The sequence below is a fragment of the Microcaecilia unicolor genome, chromosome 4 (genome assembly GCF_901765095.1).
Source record: "Microcaecilia unicolor chromosome 4, aMicUni1.1, whole genome shotgun sequence".
Taxonomy (NCBI): domain Eukaryota; kingdom Metazoa; phylum Chordata; class Amphibia; order Gymnophiona; family Siphonopidae; genus Microcaecilia; species Microcaecilia unicolor.
This window is the reverse complement of record NC_044034.1, coordinates 229214550-229232399: the sequence shown is the minus strand read 5'-3', so window position 1 is coordinate 229232399 and position 17850 is coordinate 229214550. Positions and strand designations below refer to the sequence as shown.

Genomic DNA, 17850 nt, shown 5'->3' with positions numbered 1-17850 from the left:
TGTCATCTGTGCTGCTGGGTCTGGGGGAATGCTATGTGATCGGTGTTGTGTGTGTGTGTATGAGAAGGGCCAAGAGGAACTGTGTGATACATGAGGGGATAGCTGATTGACTGATGCCTGCATTGGTTGCCAGGACAGTCTGGAAACTGCTAGTGGTGAGGAAGGATAGTGCAGAGATGATTTTGAAGTGCACAGGTATGGCTTGACTCCTGTGAGTGGTGATGTGGATTAAGGTCTACAACTGTTGGCAGAGATGCTGAGGCCCCAATGCTCAGAAGCAAACGTGGGTGCTAGAGGCCATTTGTGCCAGACTAGTGCCTGCATTTGCTACCACCAAATGCTCAGAGCTGGCAAGCATATGAAATAATGAGCTCAACAAGCTCTTGAGTGCAATGTGCATGCAAATGCATGCTAAATTGGTCATCTCCTATTCCACCCCAATGCTCAGCAGGCAGCTTGCCAAACAAGGGTGCTCCTCCCACGGCAAACCCTACTCCAGCTCGGAGCTAGCGTTAGGGCTGTGCTGAGCAGGGGAAGAATAGGGAGCCCTGACCTGTCAAACCTAGGGTTTGTAGTCCAGTGGACCCCAGACTCCCCACATACAAAGCAAGGTGGTCCAGTGGCCTCCAGACCCCCCACCCCCAATGATCTAGAGGTCCTGTGGTCTGGTGGACCCCAGACCCTCACTCCCCCCCAAAATAGATAAAATCATGGTGGTCCAGTGAGACCTTTGGCCATGCTCCCCTTCACGAAGACTAGCCCTGGTGGCCTAGCAGTGGCCTCCCAACCTTCTACCTTGATAAAGGAGGAGGAATAGAGTCCTAGTCCCTCCCTTCTGCTGGGCGCACCATCAAAATTACAGCATCCTGCCTAGGATGCACTGATCAGGGCTTAACTACCATATAATCTAGGATGCACTGGATAGGGCAGGGTGCCACTATTTTGATGGCACGCCCAGCAGAAGGAGGGACTAGGACTGTCCCTTCTCCTTCATCAAGGTGGGGGGAGTGTTGGGGGGGGGGCACTGCTAGGCCACCAGGGCTAGTCTTTGGGATGGGGGGGCATGACCAGGGGTCCCATTGGACCACCATGGTTTTATTTATTTTTGGTAGGTGGGAGGTCTGGGTTCTAGGAAGGATGAATTGCCACTACCGCTTATATTTCTGTCTTTTTTTTCCCATGATATTTTATTGATTTTAATATAATGTAATAATACATAACAATGAAGAAAATGGTAACATATGCTATTATTATATTATGATATATTTCTGTGTTAATTCTCTTTCAGATACAAGGTACTGCTAATATAACAAAATTACTTATTGTGCCAACTACTCTCAACAAGAACACAAGGTTTTCTGTAAGTCGGAAACAACTAGATAATGTTAGTGCTCCCTGCCTGCAGCATGCAGCTGCTCGAAGAAAAGGTAAAAAGAAAACTTTCAAATTTTTCTACACAATGTATAAATCCTAACCACGTGTATGAGCAAAGATGCTATTGCATGGACATTGTTTATGTTTCTGCCCTCTCCCAGGTATAACGGTACTAGTTACCTGTAACTCCAGGGAATATGGTCCTAACACCACCAGGTGGAGAGACAGAAAGACACAGAAGGCTATAGTAATATGAGAATAATCAGTAATTGTTTATTACATTTACCAGTCAGGACTACAATTAGAATACGTAATATAATTAATTAATTCTCATATGAGACAGCAACCGGGACACAAACGTGACCTCTGACGTTAGCTCTCTGATTGCCTCTGTCCAGGTTTCTCCTTTTATACCCTTTTCTCCCATAGACTAGTATTGGAAGTACAAAGTCAGCATTTTCTAACATATTCCAGCATATTCTAGTAAATTCTATCTTACAGAAGCAAAGTTCTTGATAACATAGTTGTTTATCATAAGTAAGGTCAGTAAGGTTATCCTACTTTGCAAAAACCATCTTCCCAGAAACCAAAGTGTCTCTGCTTTCATGGTCAGCAGCAAATTTCCCCTTACATTACTATATTCATGTACAGTATTCTCCCACTACACATATCTCTGTTATGACTCCATATCTGCCTGTCTCTCCAACAGAAGGGCAAGCTGACATGAGATTCACATTCTGTGTAATTCTTATTATTTAACTTCTCAGTGACTCTTAACCTGTTCATAGCCTGTTCACAGAGGCCTAGCTTTGCTCATAGTTCTCAGTTACTTTTGTAAAGTTATTTTATGGTTCATGACTGTCACACTCTTAAGGATAATCTGGACTCGTGAGCCCTTGGGCCACTGCCGAGAAGCGGCAGCAGCAGGAGAACCACCCAAACAAGAGACAAGGCAGAACACAGATGGACTGGAAAAGCAGGACTGGAACTGCCGGACTGAAGCTGCAGCTGAGGCAGAGCAAGCTGGAACAGGCAGGGCAGGAACAGCTAGACTTCACCTGCGCTTGACCGCCGTTCCCCAGGGGTTGAGCCCCTGGGTGCGGGCGGCCGGCAGGACTATGGGACAGAAGGGAAAACCAGAACTGCAGGGTCCAGCAGGCGGCCAGCAAACAGTCAAGTTGCCCAGGAAACAAGCAGGAACAAAGGCAGGCAGTAACAGTAGAATACTCCAGAAAACAAGCAGGGTTGAAGGCAGGCAGCAACAGTAAAATACTCCAGGAAACAAGCAGGGTCAAAGGCAGGCAGCAACAGTAGAATACTCCAGGAAACAAGCAGGGTCAAGCCTGAATAAGAAGCAAGCAGGGTAGCACTGCAATAAATAGTCACAGACGAGAAACTCATCAAACGACCTCTGTTGCAAAGGCAAACTAGAAAGTTCCCAGGTGGTAATAAAGACACTACAGAAGAGGTCACCAGTAAGGGTGGGGCTTGGCAGCAACAATAGCAGAGCATGGCTTGGCTGGAACAGGATCCCGAAATGGACTAGACTGGACTGGAACAGATTTCAGGATTTTCACACAGGCTTCAGGATTTACAAACAGACTTGGCTTGGCTGGAGGAACCCCGAAGCAAGTCCAACAGAGAATATAGTCACAATTGTGACAATACCTCCCCCTCAAGGCTCTCCCAGTCTCCCCGGGAGGTCTGGGCTTCCATGGATATCTTTGATGAAACCTACCAGGGCGTCTAGGCGTATGATTAGGAACCATAGTACTGGACTTTGTTAGCAAGTCTATCGGTTGAGGCCGAGGCGGGGTCTTGTCAACAGGGCTGGATCGCACAAACAGCGCTGGAGTAGTGCTACAAGCCAAGGATTGCCGTGAGTTGTTCCCAAGGTGTTTAGTTCTCCTGATAGTAGAACGGTCCTGAACCTTGTGACCCAGGTCCTGTTTTCCCAGCATGGTGCAAGATAACAAGTCTTGAGGAGTCTTCTTAGAGCTTTCTTTGGAGAGAATCTTAGACGTGGTGCTAATGTGACTCTGCAGGGCACCTAACAGAAAAGGTGTCACACTCACCCGAGAGCCACATCGCAACCAGGGAAAGGCTGTCGGAGGATACAACACATTCTGCTGTCATGGAGGTGAGTACGGCATTTGAGGCTGGCATACAGGCTGGCAAAAAAGGTTTTTAGTTTTATTTTTTTAGTATGGAAGGGGGTTGGTGACCACTGGGGGAGTATGGGGAGGTCATCCCCCATTCCCTCCAGTGGTCATCTGGTCAGTTGGGGCACCTTTTTGAGGCTTGGTCATGAAAATAAAAGGACCAAGTAAACCCGGTGAAATACTACTTAACGCCGCTTTTTTTTTTTTTTTTTAATTATCGGCGAAAGCTGGCCATCTGGTAGCCACGCCCATACCTGCCCATGTCCCGCCTTTGCTAATCTACTGACACGCCCCCTTGAACTTTTGCCGGCGAAGCGACGGGAAAGCGACGATGCTGTCAAAAATGCCACTTTCGATTATACCGATTTTGCCGCTTTTAAGAAATCGCCGGCCATCTCCCGATTTGTGTCGGAAGATGGCCGGTGATCACTTTCGATTATAAGCTGGATAGCTAACAACTGGGGAAGCCTGGTTCAAATCCTGCTGCTGCTCCTTGTGATCTTGAGCAAGTCACTTAACCCTCAATTGCCTCAGGCACAAAAATTAGATTATAAGCCCTCTGGAGACAGGGAAATTCCCAGTGTACCTGAATGTTGTTTATCTTTCTGCCCTCTCCCAGGTATAAAGGTACTAGTTACCTGTAACTCCAGGGAATATGATCCTAACACCACCAGGTGGAGAGACAGAAAGACACAGAAGGCTATAGTAATTTGAGAATAATCAGTAATTGTTTATTACACTTACCAATCAGGACTACAATTAGAATATATAATATAATTAATTATCATATGAGACAGCAACTGGGACACAAACGTGACCTCTGACATTTGCTCTCTGATTGCCTCTGTCCACCATTGCAACCTAAGACAGCCTGAAATAGGAGCACTAATCATCTGCTTGCTGAAAACACACAGATCTTGAGGTGTGAATATTCACCTAGAAGTAGGACTAGGCGTCATATAAACACTGGTAACTCCCAACTTTGGTGAAGGTCTTGCTTATAAAGACCTTCAAGGGAGGAACTGTTTATATGGTACATGCAGGTCATTGTCATGATTGTGACTATATTCCCTGTCGGACTTGCTTTGGGGTTCCTCCAGCCAAGCCAAGTCTGTTTGTAAATCCTGAATCCTGTGTGAAAATCTTGAAATCCGTTCCAGTCCAGTCTAGTCCATTTCGGGATCCTGTTCCAGCCAAGCCATGCTCTGCTGTTGTTGCTGCCAAGCCCCACCCTTACTGGTGACTTCATCTGTAGTGCCTTTATTACCACCTGGGAACTTTCTAGTTTGCCTTTGCAACAGAGGTTGTCTGATGAGTTTCTCGTCGGTGAGTGTTTGTTGCCGTGCTACCCTGCTTGCTTCTTATTCCAGCTTGACCCTGCTTGTTTCCTGGAGTATTCTACTGTTGCTGCCTGCCTTTGACCCTGCTTGTTTCCTGGAGTATTCTACTGTTGCTGCCTGCCTTCGACCCTGCTTGTTTTCTGGAGTATTCTACTGTTACTGCCTGCCTTTGTTCCTGCTTGTTTCCTGGGTAACTTGACTGTTTGTTGGCCGTCTGCTGGACCCTGCAGTTCTGGTTTTCCCTTCTGTCCCATAGTACTGCCGGCTGCCCGCACCCAGGGGCTCAACCCCTGGGGAACGGCGGTCAAGCACAGGTGAAGTCTAGCTGTTCCTGTCCTGCCTGTTCCAGCTTGCTCTGCCTCAGCTGCAGCTTCAGTCCGGCGGTTCCAGTCCTGCTTTTCCAGTCCGTCTGTGTTCTGCCTTGTCTCTTGTTTGGGTAGTTCTCCTGCCGCTGCCGCTCCTCGGCAGTGGCCCAAGGGCTCACGAGTCCAGATTATCCTTGAGAGTGTGACAGATTGCAAAGGCCACGAGCTCAGACAAACCATCTGCTTTGCAGAGGCTTCATGATCAGGCCATGCAGATTGACCAACTTTTTAAACTCTTCAGAGATTGGACTGAACGTGTAGATCAGCTACGGAGAGTTATGGAAGAATGCTTCCAGGAACTTGCAGCTTCCCGAATTCCAGTTTCAGTACCGACGGAAGCTCCGGTAATACCGGGGGTCCGTCTTCAGGCACCACCGAGATATGACGGTTATCCCAAGGACTGTAGGGGTTTTCTCAATCAGTGTAGGATAATTTTTGAACTGCAGCCCCGAGATTTTCCCTCCGATAGAGCCCGGATAGCTTATATTATTTCTTTGCTGACCGGTCAAGCCTTAGCATGGGCCTCTCCACTTTGGGAAGGAGATGACCCGGTGCTTTACAATTTTCATGGGTTCCTGGACCAGTTTAAATGAGTCTTTGAAAAGCCTGGGAAGGTTATTTCTGCAGCTTCTGCGCGCTCCTGGGATTAAAGCAAGGGACGCAGACCCTGGGCGATTACGCCATTAGGTTCCGCACTCTGGCGTCTGAACTGGTTTGGAACAACGAGAGTCTAGTCGCAACCTTCTGGCAGGGGTTGGCACCCCAAATTAAGGATGAGTTTGCTGGACGTGAGCTCCCGACCAGACTAGATGACCTGATTGGGCTCTGTAATATGATAGACATTCAATTTCAGGAGCGTAACCGTGAACAGCACTCTACAGAAAAGATAGGCATCAAGAGACTGAGTTTTCGGGATATGCCACAGGATCCTAGCCCTAGGGGGGCTTCTCCTTTAGAGCCTGTAGAGCCTATGCAGTTGGGTCGTACTTCACTCTCGATGCAAGAGAAGCAGAGGCGTCGAACCCTTAACTTATGTTTGTATTGCGGTAATACGAGACATTATGCTGACCAGTGCCCGAATAAACCTGGATCCTCGGATCAGAGTCTGACCGCAGGCACTATAGTAGGCTTATCGTTTGGCTTACTTTGTAATCAAGTGTTAATACCAGCAGTGCTTGATTTAGACCAAAGAAAGGAGCATACTGAAGTCTTTTTTGATTCCGGGGCAGGTTTTATAAACGAATCCTTGGTCCGTCAATTAAACATTCCTACACAAAAGTTACCCAAACCATTCCGCTTCTCTCAGTCTATGGTAACACTCAAGGATGCGTAAGCACACAAACGGTTCTGGTGCACCTGTGTATTGGTGACCACAAGGAAGATATTTCCCTATATGTCCTCCAGACAGCAGTGCAACCCATTGTGCTGGGATTACCTTGGCTACAGAGACACAATCCGACTCTAGACTGGGGAAGTGGTGAGATCATGGACTGGAGCAAGTCTTGCAGAGAATATTGTCTCGCTCCTTCTGCTTGCAATGCGGATGGTGAGCCGCAAGACCTAGATGCTGATGCGTGGACGGATATTAGTAACTCACAGTCCCTGGACTCTGATGCCTCTGCAGTTGTTCTGGCCACCGCTTCTGTTTTACCCCAGATCAGTCATTAGTACCAGGGGACTCTTTGCCAGTGGGACATAACCTCTGATCTGCAGTTAACTGTGAGTAAACGTGCTTATTTCAAGAAAGGACTTTTTCAGAGAGATTAATCTTCAGGTGTGAACTGGTGTGCCGATACAGCAGCAATAAGTCCTAGAGGCTGTATGCAGGTCCCTGGAGCAAATTTAGTGGGTGCAGTACATTTGTGGGTAGTGGGTTTGGGGGGCTCAGCTCCCAAAGTAAGGGAGCTATGCACATGGGAGCTTTTCTGAAGTCCACCGCAGTGACCCCTAGGGTGGCTGGTTGGTGTCCTGGCATGTCAGGGAGGCCAGTGCACTAAAAATGCTGGCTCCTCCTACGGCCAAATGCCTTGAATTTGGCCGGGGTTTGAGATGGCCAACATAACTTTCCATTATCGCTGAAAAATAAACCCGGCCATCTCAAACCCGGCGAACTCCACGGCATTTGGCCGGGCTAAACCATATTATTGACAAAAAAGATGGCCGGCCATCTTTTTCGATAATACGGTTCCGGCCAGCTGTAGCGCCGCCGCCAACATAAATCGCCGGCGATCTATTTGGCCGGCGACGTTCGATTATGCCCCTCCACGTCACTTAATCTTCCATTGCCCCAGGTACCAAAAACAAAACCCCAAACCCACACATCTTAGATTATGAGCCCATTAGGAACAGAGAAAATACCTGTATATAATATATAAACCACTTTGGTTATACCACAGAAAGACAGTACATCAAATGCATTACCCATATTTTATTGTGCATCACTTTGTTATTTGTTGAATAGTGGTATATCAGAACTGGCAATAAAGATAAATGTATACAAGAACATGCCAATATTCTGGTTACACTGTATTCTATAAAATGGCACAAAAATGTGATAGTGTGTAGTTTGAAAGTGGGTGTACATACAGATGGAATCTAGATGAAGCATGTAGAATTGCCCTCCTCACCCACAATTTAGTTTATTTGTTATACAGCCTTTCACAAAATAGCAATAAGGTAGCTTACAATTCTAAAAATTGACAAGGAGGACAGACACATGCATAACAAACCCTCCATTGCCTCAGGTATAAACTTAGCCTGTAAGTCCTCAGAGGACATGAAAATGCCTACTGCACCTTAATGTAACTCACTTTGAGCTGCTACTGAAAATGGCATGAGCTATATTCAAAACCCCATACCTTTTAATGGTGAACAGTGTAGAGAAATGCAGTCAGTTTGTAAGAATGAACACAAAAGCTCCAGCTGCTTAGTCGCCCACTTTGGATCAATTTGCAGTATTTCAAGAGCTTGAATTAAATAAAATAAATAATTGGGACTGGATTTCAGACATGCTGATTTTGGTAATAATGGGGGAATACCTGAAGAAGGAGCTGACAGCATGGGTAGGCATAGGAGAAGCGGAAGCTCAGTGGTTCAAGCTGAAAGGTGCTATAAATATGGAAACAGATCTTTATAAAAGGAAAGTAAACAAAAACAAGAGAAACAGGAAGCCTATATGGTTCTCCAAACAAGTGGCCGAAAAAAAATAAGGGCAAAGGAGGCTGTGTTCAAGAAATACAGAAAAACACAACAAGAAAATCACAGAAAAGATTACCGGATTAAACTCAAAGAAGCAAAGAGGGAAATACGACTAGCCAAAGTGCAGGTAGAAGAAAAAATGGCTAGAGATGTAAAGAGAGGTGACAAGATATTTTTCAGATATATTGGGGAAAGAAGAAAGGCTAGGAATGGAATTGTAAGACCCAAAAGATGCTGATAATGGCTATGTGGAGAGTGATGAGGATAAAACAAATGTGGTAAATACTTTATCCAATGGAAGAAAATTCTGGAGAAGGATTATGGTCAGCTGCTGAGGGTATATCTGGGAATGGAGTGGATATTGCACCATTCATGGAAGAAAGTGTTTATAACCAGCTTGAAAATCTGAAAGTGGACAAAGCTATGGGGCCTGATGGGATACATCCCAGGATGCTGAGGGAACTTGGAGAAGGCCTGGTGGAACTTCTTAGGGATTTATGGGATTGGAAACAAGCTGATGTGATCCCTCTTCACAAAAAAGGGGCAGGAATGAAATGGGAAACTACAGGCTGGTAAGCCTCATGTGGAAAAATAATGGAGTCTTTGCCCAAGCAAAAGTTAATTATTTATTTAGATTTTGATCACATTTCTTTCAGTAGTAGCTCAAGGTGAGTTACATTCAAGTACACTGGGTATTTCCGTCTTGCAAGACCTTTGATTGAAGTCTTGGCAACCATTTTCAAGAAGCGGCAGCAGCGGGGAGGGCAGCAACTGCGGGTAGGATAGAGTGGGGCTCTTTCCTGTCCCAAAGAGGCCACTAGACCACCAGGGCTGCAAGGTAGGCTCAGGAGGGGAGGGGAGAGGACAAGCTACTCGTGGAAGGGAGGGAAAGAAGGGGGCAAGCTTCTCGTGGATGGGAGAGGAGAAGGAGACATGCTGTACATGGAGGGGAGAGGAGAGAAGGGAAGGTAAAAGGGGGAAATGTAGCACATGGATAGAAGGGGAAGGAAAGGAAAGGAGAACGTGCTGGTAATGGATGTTTGTTTTTTTGGAAATGTACATCTTTTCTAATTTTGTATTTAGACTACGGAAGAAAGTGCATTTCTATTACCATTATTCTCCGAGGACAAGCAGGCTGCTTGTTCTCACTGATGGGTGACGTCCACGGCAGCCCCTCCAATCGGAAACTTCACTAGCAAAGTCCTTTGCTAGTCCTCGCGCGCCCGCGCGCACCGCGCATGCGCGGCCGTCTTCCCGCCCGAAACCGGCTCGAGCCGGCCAGTCTTCTTTTGTCCGCACTCGGTACGGTCGTTTTTTCGCCGTGTCGAGCCCCGGAAAGTCGACCTCGCGCGTCCAAAGTTTTTTTGAGCGTGTTTTTTCTTCGGAAAAGCTTTCTTCTAGTGCGGGAAGTGCTCCGGAAACCCTCCCCGGGTTTCGTGTCAATCCTCCCCGTACTTCCAGCTTTTTGCCCCGATAAGTTTTCTTTCGTCGTCGGGGTAGGCCTTTTTCGGCCTCGGTCGAGATTTTTCTCCCTCTAAATTTTGGTGCTTCAATTTTCGCCATTTCGGCTTTTGATTTCGCCGGCGTGATTTTTCCGCCCATGACATCGAAGCCTTCCAGCGGCTTCAAGAAGTGCACCCAGTGCGCCCGGGTTATCTCGCTCACTGATCGACACTCGTCGTGTCTTCAGTGTCTGGGGGCTGAGCACCGCCCTCAGAACTGCAGTCTGTGTTCCCTGCTTCAAAGGCGGACTCAGGTAGCGAGACTAGCCCAGTGGAACGTGCTGTTCTCGGGCTCTTCGTCGGCATCGGCACCGGGATCTTCGAGTGCATCGACGTCGTCAGCGTCCAGACCATCTTCCTCGGCCGCCCTTGCATCGAGTGCATCGAGGCATCGGGCCTCTGCATCGGCGCCGAGACATCGGATAGCTGCATCGACGTCGGTGGTACCGGGACCTCGTCTCCTGATGTCGTCGGACGGTGGTGCATCGAGTGGAGTGCAGGTGAGGGCTGTCCATTCCCCTGCTGGTGGCGGTGAGCCCTCGGGTGGGTCTCCTCCTACCCTGAGGGCTCCTGCGGTACAGCCCCCCCGAGATCGACCCTCTTCGGTCTCGGCCCCGAGGAAGCGACGGATGGATTCTACGTCCTCCTCGTCGGTGCCGGGGAGCTCCGGTGACATGCTTCGGAAGAAATCGAAGAAGCATCGACACCGGTCTCCTCCCCGTGTCGGCACCGAGAGCTCTGGGTCGCCGAGGGATTCGGCACCCAGCAGGCATCGGCACCGAGAGGACCGCTCACCCTCTGTTCAAGAGGTGTCGATGCGCTCCACTCTGGACAGCCCGGAACAGCCTCCTCGCCCGGAACAGGTTCTGACGTCGACGCCTGCATCGACCTCTCAGCCTTTTTCTGCAGCCACTCTGAACGAGAGCCTCCGGGCCGTTCTCCCAGAGATTCTGGGAGAGCTGTTGCGCCCTACCCCTCCGGTACCGGCGGTGCTTGCGCCACCGGTACCGTCGAGCGTGGCGCCGGCTGGCCCATCGCCCAGGTTGAGGTCCCCGACGTCGGTACCGCGTGCGGTGCCGACCGCGGCCACCTCCCAGGAGGGCTCCCCGACTACGTCGGCGGAGGGAGCTTCGCCGATGCGGGCGAGGGAGTCTTCCTCTCGACGCCCCCGTCGTGGACGTGGTTCCACTGAGTCGAGCAGGGCGAGGTTGCAGACACAGGTTCGGGAACTTGTGTCTGACACCGAGGGTGAGGCCTCGTGGGAGGAAGAGGAAGACCCCAGATATTTCTCTGACGAGGAGTCTGAGGGTCTTCCGTCTGATCCCACTCCCTCTCCTGAAAGGCAGCTTTCTCCTCCTGAGAGCCTGTCTTTCGCTTCCTTTGTCCGGGAGATGTCTACGGCCATCCCCTTCCCGGTGGTTGTGGAGGACGAGCCCAGGGCTGAAATGTTTGAGCTCCTGGACTATCCTTCTCCACCTAAGGAAGCGTCCACTGTTCCCTTGCACCATGTCCTAAAAAAGACATTGCTTGCGAACTGGACAAAACCCTTAACTAATCCCCACATTCCCAAGAAGATCGAGTCCCAGTACCGGATCCATGGGGACCCAGAGCTGATGCGCACTCAGTTGCCTCATGACTCTGGAGTTGTGGATTTGGCCCTAAAGAAGGCTAAGAGTTCTAGGGAACATGCTTCGGCGCCCCCGGGCAAGGACGCTAGAACCTTAGACTCCTTTGGGAGGAAGGCCTACCATTCCTCTATGCTCGTGTCCAAGATTCAGTCTTACCAGCTCTACACGAGCATACACATGCGGAACAATGTGCGGCAGTTGGCGGGCTTGGTTGATGCTCTCCCCCCCGAGCAAGCCAAGCCTTTTCAGGAGGTGGTCAGGCAGCTGAAGGCGTGCAGAAAATTCCTGGCCAGAGGAGTTTATGACACTTTTGATGTTGCGTCCAGGGCCGCTGCTCAAGGTGTGGTGATGCGCAGGCTCTCATGGCTGCGTGCCGCCGACCTGGAGAATAGACTCCAGCAGCGGATTGCGGACTCGCCTTGCCGTGCGGACAATATTTTTGGCGAAAAAGTTGAACAGGTGGTAGAGTCTCTCCACCAGCGGGACACCGCATTCGACAAATTCGCCCGCCGGCAGCCTTCAGCCTCTACCTCTACAGGTAGACGATTTTTCGGGGGAAGGAAGACTGTTCCCTACTCTTCTGGCAAGCGTAGGTACAATCCTCCTTCCCGACAGCCTGCGGCCCAGGCTAAGCCCCAGCGCGCTCGCTCTCGTCAGCAGCGTGCGACTCAGCAAGGCCCCGCGGCTCCCCAGCAAAAGCAAGGGGCGAGCTTTTGACTGGCTCCAGCAGAGCATAGCCGACATCCAAGTGTCCGTGCCGGGCGACCTGCCAGTCGGAGGGAGGTTGAAAGCTTTTCACCAAAGGTGGCCTCTCATAACCTCCGATCAGTGGGTTCTGCAAATAGTCCGGCAGGGATACACCCTCAATTTGACATCAAAACCTCCAAATTGTCCACCGGGAGCTCAGTCTTACAGCTTCCAACACAAGAAGGTACTTGCAGAGGAACTCTCCGCCCTTCTCAGCGCCAATGCGGTCGAGCCCGTGCCATCCGGGCAAGAAGGGCTGGGATTCTATTCCAGGTACTTCCTTGTGGAAAAGAAACAGGGGGGATGCGTCCCATCCTAGACCTAAGGGCCCTGAACAAATATCTCGAAAAAGAAAAGTTCAGGATGCTTTCCCTGGGCACCCTTCTCCCCATGATTCAGCAAAACGATTGGCTATGCTCTCTGGACTTGAAGGATGCCTACACGCACATCCCGATACTGCCAGCTCACAGACAGTATCTGCGATTTCAGGTGGGCACACGCCACTTCCAGTACTGTGTGCTACCCTTTGGGCTCGCCTCTGCGCCCAGGGTGTTCACAAAGTGCCTAGCTGTGGTAGCAGCGGCACTCCGCAGGCTGGGGGTGCACGTGTTCCCATATCTCGACGATTGGCTGGTAAAGAACACATCAGAGGCAGGAGCCCTGCAGTCCATGCGGATGACTATTCGCCTACTGGAACTACTGGGGTTTGTGATAAATTATCCAAAGTCCCACCTTCTCCCAGCGCAGAGACTCGAATTCATAGGAGCTCTGCTGGATTCTCGGACGGCTCGCGCCTATCTCCCAGAGACGAGAGCCAACAACTTGTTGTCCCTCGTCTCGCGGGTGCGAGCGTCCCAGCAGATCACAGCTCGGCAGATGTTGAGATTGCTGGGCCACATGGCCTCCACAGTTCATGTGACTCCCATGGCCCGCCTTCACATGAGATCTGCTCAATGGACCCTGGCCTCTCAGTGGTATCAGGCCGCCGGAGGTCTAGAGGACGTGATCCACCTGTCCACGAGTTTTCTCGACTCCCTGTATTGGTGGACGATTTGCTCCAATTTGACTCTGGGACGTCCCTTCCAAATTCCTCAGCCACAAAAAGTGCTGACCACGGATGCGTCCCTCCTGGGATGGGGGCTCATGTCGATGGGCTCCACACCCAAGGAAGCTGGTCCCTCCAGGAACGCGATCTGCAGATCAATCTTCTGGAGTTACGAGCGATCTGGAACGCTCTGAAGGCTTTCAGAGATCAGCTGTCCCACCAAATTATCCAAATTCAGACAGACAACCAGGTTGCCATGTACTATGTCAACAAGCAGGGGGGCACCGGATCTCGCCCCCTGTGTCAGGAAGCCGTCAGCATGTGGCTCTGGGCTCGCCGTCAAGGCATGGTGCTCCAAGCCACATATCTGGCAGGCGTAAACAACAGTCTGGCCGACAGGTTGAGCAGGATTATGCAACCTCACGAGTGGTCGCTCAACTCCCGAGTGGTGCGCCAGCTCTTCCAAGCGTGGGGCACCCCCTTGGTAGATCTCTTCGCATCTCGAGTGAACCACAAAGTCCCTCAGTTCTGTTCCAGGCTTCAGGCCCACGGCAGACTGGCATCGGATGCCTTCCTCCTGGATTGGGGGGAGGGCCTGCTGTATGCTTATCCTCCCATCCCTCTGGTGGGGAAGACTTTGTTGAAACTCAAGCAAGACCGAGGCACCATGATTCTGATTGCTCCCTTTTGGCCGCGTCAGATCTGGTTCCCTCTTCTTCTGGAGTTGTCCTCCGAAGAACCGTGGAGATTGGACTGTTTTCCGACCCTCATCACACAGGATGAAGGGGCGCTTCTGCATCCCAACCTCCAGTCGCTGGCTCTTACGGCCTGGATGTTGAGGGCGTAGACTTTGCCTCTTTGGGTCTGTCAGAGGGTGTCTCCCGCATCTTGCTTGCTTCCAGGAAAGATTCCACTAAGAGGAGTTACTTCTTCCATTGGAGGAGGTTTGCCGTCTGGTGTGACAGCAAGGCCTTAGATCCTCGCTCTTGTCCTACACAGACCCTGCTTGATTACCTTCTGCACTTGTCTGAGTCTGGTCTCAAGACCAACTCCGTAAGGGTTCACCTCAGTGCGATTAGTGCATACCATTACCGTGTGGAAGGTAAGCCGATCTCAGGACAGCCTTTAGTTGTTCGCTTCATGAGAGGTTTGCTTTTGTCAAAGCCCCCTGTCAAGCCTCCTACAGTGTCATGGGATCTCAATGTCGTTCTCACCCAGCTGATGAAACCTCCTTTTGAGCCACTAAATTCCTGCCATCCGAAGTACTTGACCTGGAAGGTCATTTTCTTGGTGGCAGTTACTTCGGCTCGTAGAGTCAGTGAGCTTCAGGCCCTGGTAGCCCAGGCCCCTTACACCAAATTTCATCACAACAGAGTAGTCCTCCGCACTCACCCTAAGTTTCTGCCAAAGGAAGTGTCGGAGTTCCATCTGAACCAGTCAATTGTCTTGCCAACATTCTTTCCCCGTCCTCATTCCTGCCCTGCTGAGCGTCAGCTGCACACATTGGACTGCAAGAGAGCATTGGCCTTCTATCTGGAGCGGACACAGCCCCACAGACAGTCCGCCCAATTGTTTGTTTCTTTTGATCCCAATAGGAGGGGAGTGGCTGTAGGAAAACGCACCATATCCAATTGGCTAGCAGATTGCATTTCCTTCACTTACGCCCAGGCGGGCTGGCTCTTGAGGGTCATGTCACGGCTCATAATGTTCGAGCCATGGCTGCGTCGGTAGCCCACTTGAAGTCAGCCTCCATTGAAGAAATTTGCAAAGCTGCAACGTGGTCATCTGTCCACACATTCACATCTCATTACTGCCTGCAGCAGGACACCCGACGCGACAGTCGGTTCGGGCAGTCAGTTCTTCAGAACCTGTTTGGGCTTTAGGATCCAACTCCACCCCCCGAGGGCCCTGTTTGTTCTGTTCCAGGCTACACTCTCAGTTAGTTGGTAATTTTTTTAGGTCAATCTCAGTTATGTCCTCGCCGTTGCGAGGCCCAATTGACCATGGTTGTTGTTTTGAGTGAGCCTGGGGGCTAGGGATACCCCATCAGTGAGAACAAGCAGCCTGCTTGTCCTCGGAGAAAGCGAATGCTACATACCTGTAGAAGGTATTCTCCGAGGACAGCAGGCTGATTGTTCTCACAAACCCGCCCGCCTCCCCTTTGGAGTTGTGTCTTCCCTTGAAGTGTATTGTCTTGCTACATACTGGACTGGCCGGCTCGAGCCGGTTTCGGGCGGGAAGACGGCCGCGCATGCGCGGTGCGCGCGGGCGCGCGAGGACTAGCAAAGGACTTTGCTAGTGAAGTTTCCGATTGGAGGGGCTGCCGTGGACGTCACCCATCAGTGAGAACAATCAGCCTGCTGTCCTCGGAGAATACCTTCTACAGGTATGTAGCATTCGCTTTTTCTACTGCTTATAGAATCTGGCTTTCTTAGGGGATCAAAATGACTTTGCGGTGGGGACGTGGCCAGCAGCGTTTTATTTTTTTGTGTCCTCTTTTTTGTCTCCACAAATATGGTAACCCTAACAATCACATGACTGCTCAGTACACCCCTTTACTGCCTGGAGGAGGGGGGTGCTCTGTCCCGGGTGGCAACCAAGCTAGGTACGTCATTTCATAGATAAAAAAAGCAGATGGGAGAAATGGAGAAAAAAGATGAAATAGAAGGATCAGATACAGACATAGAGGAGAAATGGGAAAAAGACAGGGAGAATTTAAAAAAACACCTGAAAATGCAAATGAGATCCTGGAAAAAGACTTAGATGAAAATCAACTGAAAAAAATGATAAAGCGAGATTAGGACTGATCCAATTGGAAAAACGATCAGACAACAAACATACCAAAAATATTATTATTATTATCAGTTTTAGAGAATGAAATATGTCAGCTTTGAAAATGTGTATTTCATTGTATTTATTTCATAGAAGGAAATACATTTCTGTTTCTTTCTTCAGTTTTCTACTGCTCATACTCTGGTTCTTGAGTATTCCATTTCATTTTACCTTGGGGGTCTGTGTAAGTTGGTACTGGCATGCTTTAAGTTAAGCATGAACAGTTATGCCAGTTATGCCAGGTCAATGGCAGGTGTAAATATTAATGCGTAAGTATTCCATACTCTGGATATAATATGTGGAGGGGCATTTTCGATATGACAACTAAATCTGATTGTAAATGTTTTGTGGAAAATGTCCACAAATCCAGTAGTGAAATTGGCCATTTATAAACCAGAAAAACGTCCGACTCTTTGTCTTGAAAATAGCCATATGCTAGGTGTTTTTGTGCTCAGCGAGTCTACCTTTTTGGACCATACTAAATTAAATAAATAAATAAAAATAAGTCAAAGGGGAAAACGCATAAAAACAAGTCATTGGGATATATGGGGGCCCAGCATTCTTAGGAGACTGACCACACAGACATCCCAGCAGAGCAGTGGGGCATCCTGCAGTGGACTTCACATACAAGGTCCCAGGTTGTGGAGGAGCGGCCTAATGGTTAGTTCAGCAGGCTTTGAACCTGGCTACCTGGGTTTGATTCCCACTGCTACACCTTGTGACCTTGGGCAAGTCACTTAACCCTCCATTGCCTCAGGTAGATTGTGAGCCCTCTAGGGACAGAGAAAGTACCTGCATATAATGTGTACAGCACTGTGTATGTCTATTAGCGCTATAGAAATGATTAGTAGTAGTAGGTACACATCTCCGTTACCCCCTTATATTGTATGGTGTCCTCCAAAACCCATCAAAAACCTACTGTACCCCATGGAGATCTCACACTTTAAACCAGAAGTGTACCAGTTAGAGTGGGATATGGGCCTGGGTCTCCTTCTCTACAGTGCACTGCACTGACCACCTGGCTACTCCAGGGACCTGCTTGCTGCACTGGTCATAATATCTGAAGCTGTCGTAGAGGCTGGTATGCATTGGTTTTTTCACATCTTTGGAGGCTGAGAGGGGGGTCAGTGACCACTGGGGGAGTAAGGGGAGGTCATGCCTTAATCCCTCCAGTAGTCATCTGGTCACTTAGGGTACCTTTTTATGACTTATGATTGAAACAGGTCTAGACCAAACCATCTAACTTTTAGCCCTGGATGTTTTTGCTTTGTTCCATTATGGCAGAAAAACAATCAAGTTTCTCCGTAGCGGAGAAATTAAATGAATTCTTTGCTTCGGTCTTCACCGAGGAGGATTTGGGGGGGACACCGGTGCCGGAAAGAATATTTGAAGCGGGGGAGTCGGAGAAACTAAACAAATTCTCTGTAACCTTGGAGGATGTAATGGGTCAGTTCAGCAAGCTGAAGAGTAGTAAATCACCGGGACCTGATGGTATTCATCCCAGAGTATTAATAGAACTAAAAAATGAACTTGCGGAGCTACTGTTAGAAATATGCAATCTGTCCCTAAAATCGAGTGTAGTACCGGAAGACTGGAGGGTAGCCAATGTTACTCCGATTTTTAAGAAGGGTTCCAGAGGAGATCCGGGAAATTATAG

General features: G+C 49.4%; 1 long non-coding RNA gene across 1 annotated transcript; it reads left to right on the top strand.

Moving 5' to 3' along the window:
• The first annotated feature begins 274 nt into the window (after positions 1 to 274).
• On the top strand, positions 275 to 16581 carry LOC115468020. The gene is made up of 3 exons (XR_003941806.1): positions 275 to 287; positions 7088 to 7090; positions 16498 to 16581. It is a non-coding gene; the product is annotated as an uncharacterized LOC115468020 (long non-coding RNA).
• The last annotated feature ends 1269 nt before the right edge of the window (positions 16582 to 17850 follow it).